The 2,026-nt window shown below is 43.8% G+C and overlaps 1 long non-coding RNA gene and 3 other non-coding genes across 4 annotated transcripts in view; 1 reads left to right on the top strand and 3 right to left on the bottom strand.

Moving 5' to 3' along the window:
* Positions 1–481: 481 nt before the first annotated feature.
* LOC117103279 lies at positions 482–600 on the bottom strand. Its single transcript, XR_004444555.1, has one exon. It is a non-coding gene; the product is annotated as a 5S ribosomal RNA (ribosomal RNA).
* Positions 601–765: 165 nt separating this feature from the next.
* Positions 766–2,026, top strand: part of LOC117103270 — a 2,201-nt gene continuing 940 nt past the window's right edge. Inside the window, exon 1 of the long non-coding RNA XR_004444546.1 lies at positions 766–1,145. This is a non-coding gene — a long non-coding RNA (uncharacterized LOC117103270). The remainder of the gene's footprint in view (positions 1,146–2,026) is intronic.
* Positions 1,298–1,416, bottom strand: LOC117103278. The gene has a single exon (XR_004444554.1). It is a non-coding gene; the product is annotated as a 5S ribosomal RNA (ribosomal RNA).
* LOC117103276 lies at positions 1,885–2,003 on the bottom strand. The gene has a single exon (XR_004444552.1). It is a non-coding gene; the product is annotated as a 5S ribosomal RNA (ribosomal RNA).

Genomic DNA, 2,026 nt, shown 5'->3' with positions numbered 1-2,026 from the left:
GTAGTATGGCCGTAGACATGTGGATGATATTTCCACTCATAGTTAATCTCGGCATATAGCATAATTATCCAATCGTGAAGCTCTATGATTGATGACGTTTCATATCAACGCGCGCTTGTCTGGCGGGGATTTCCTCTAACTCCTCTGACCACTCTGCTGCGCGAGTACATTTTTTACAAACTCCGGTGTTGAACAATAAACCAACCATTTTACTACGGCACTAACTAGGATGCTTTAGACAGAAGACTGCCTTTTTGTTCAAACGACCCTCGAAACGGCCTAACACCAACGAATTAATTGCGTATTGTTGATAAGAACATATTGTACCTGTATGATTAAAGTATGAGAGTGCAATTTCCGGGCACTTAGAGGTCCATACTGTATTCTCAAAATGTTTCCACCTCAGCCCCATTTATGTGGGCCCGAGGTCGTGTGGACTCTCACGCACCCCTACTTTAGAATTTGGGGGAAAAATGTAAAAAGTCTACAACACCCGGTATTCCCAGGCGGTCACCCATCCAAGTACTAACCGGGCCCGACGTTGCTTAAATTCGGTGATCGGACGAGGACCGGTGTTTTCAACTTAGTATGGCCGTAGACATGTGAGTAGTATTTCCACTCATAGTTAATCTCAGCATATAGCATAATTATCCAATCCTGAAGTTCTGTGATTGATGACGTTTCATATCAACGCGCGCTTGTCTGGCGGGGATTTCCTCTAACTCTCATGACCACTCTGCTGCGCGAGTACATTTTTTACAAACACCGGTGTTGAACAATAAACCAACCATTTTACTACCGTACGGCACTAACTAGGATACTTCAGACAGAAGAAGACTGCCGTTTAATTCAAACGACCCTCGAATCATAGTACCTGTATGATTTTTAAGGCATAAGAGTGCGATTTCCAGGCACTTCAAGAGGTCCATATTCTCAAAATGTTTGCATCTGAGCCTCAACTATGGTGGGCCTGAGGTCTTGTGGACTCTCACGCACTCTTACCGCCAAATCGTGCATCCGCCCCAATCAGTAGGCTAGAATATCGCATATGTTTTCATTACATTTGTTAAGACACCGCCCGAACACTGTATTATAAGGCTACACCATACACTTGTTGTGGCCCTACTGCTCAGTGCAAGGCCCAGGTCCTTTTTCTTTTAGTGAAAAGTTGACAATTATAACGTGCCAAAATACCGTACATAATGAAACTGTTAAGAGAAAAAAAATAATGAAAAAGAAAAACATCTTTAACGAACAATAAGTAAACATCAATCGATTTGGGGGAGAAAATGTAAAAAGTCTACAGCACCCGGTATTCCCAGGCGGTCACCCATCCAAGTACTAACCGGGCCCGACGTTGCTTAAATTCGGTGATCGGACGAGAAACGGTGTTTTCAACGTAGTATGGCCGTAGACATGTGGATGATATTTCCACTCATAGTTAATCTCGGCATATAGCATAATTATCCAATCATGAAGCTCTATGATTGATGACGTTTCATATTAACGCGCGCTTGTCTGGCGAGGATTTCCTCTGACTCCCCTGACCACTCTGCTGCGCGAGAACATTTTTTTACAAACACCGGTGTTGAACAATAAACCAACCATTTTACTACGGCACTAACTACGATGCTTTAGACAGAAGAAGACTGCCGTTTTGTTCAAACGACCCTCGAACCGGCCTAACACCAGCGAATTAATTGCGTATTGTTGATATGAACACATAGTACCTGTATGATTTTTAATGTATGAGAGTGCAATTTCCGGGCACTTAGAGGTCCATATTCTCCAAAATGTTTGCACCTCAGCCTCAACTATGTGGGCCCTAGGTCGTGTGGACTCTCACGCACCCCTACTTTAGAATTTGTGGGGGAAAATGTAAAAAATCTACAGCACCCAGTATTCCCAGGCGGTCACCCATCCAAGTACTAACCGGGCCCGACGTTGCTTAAATTCGGTGATCGGACGAGAACCGGTGTTTTCAACGTAGTATGGCCGTAGACATGTGAGTGGTATTTCCACTCAT

The sequence above is a fragment of the Anneissia japonica genome, unplaced genomic scaffold, assembly GCF_011630105.1.
Source record: "Anneissia japonica isolate Jap-2015-1 unplaced genomic scaffold, ASM1163010v1 scaffold49583_len16476_cov106, whole genome shotgun sequence".
Classification (NCBI taxonomy): Eukaryota; Metazoa; Echinodermata; class Crinoidea; order Comatulida; family Comatulidae; genus Anneissia; species Anneissia japonica.
Note: the sequence above shows the minus strand (reverse complement) of the source record. Positions and strands in the feature narration are given on the sequence as shown.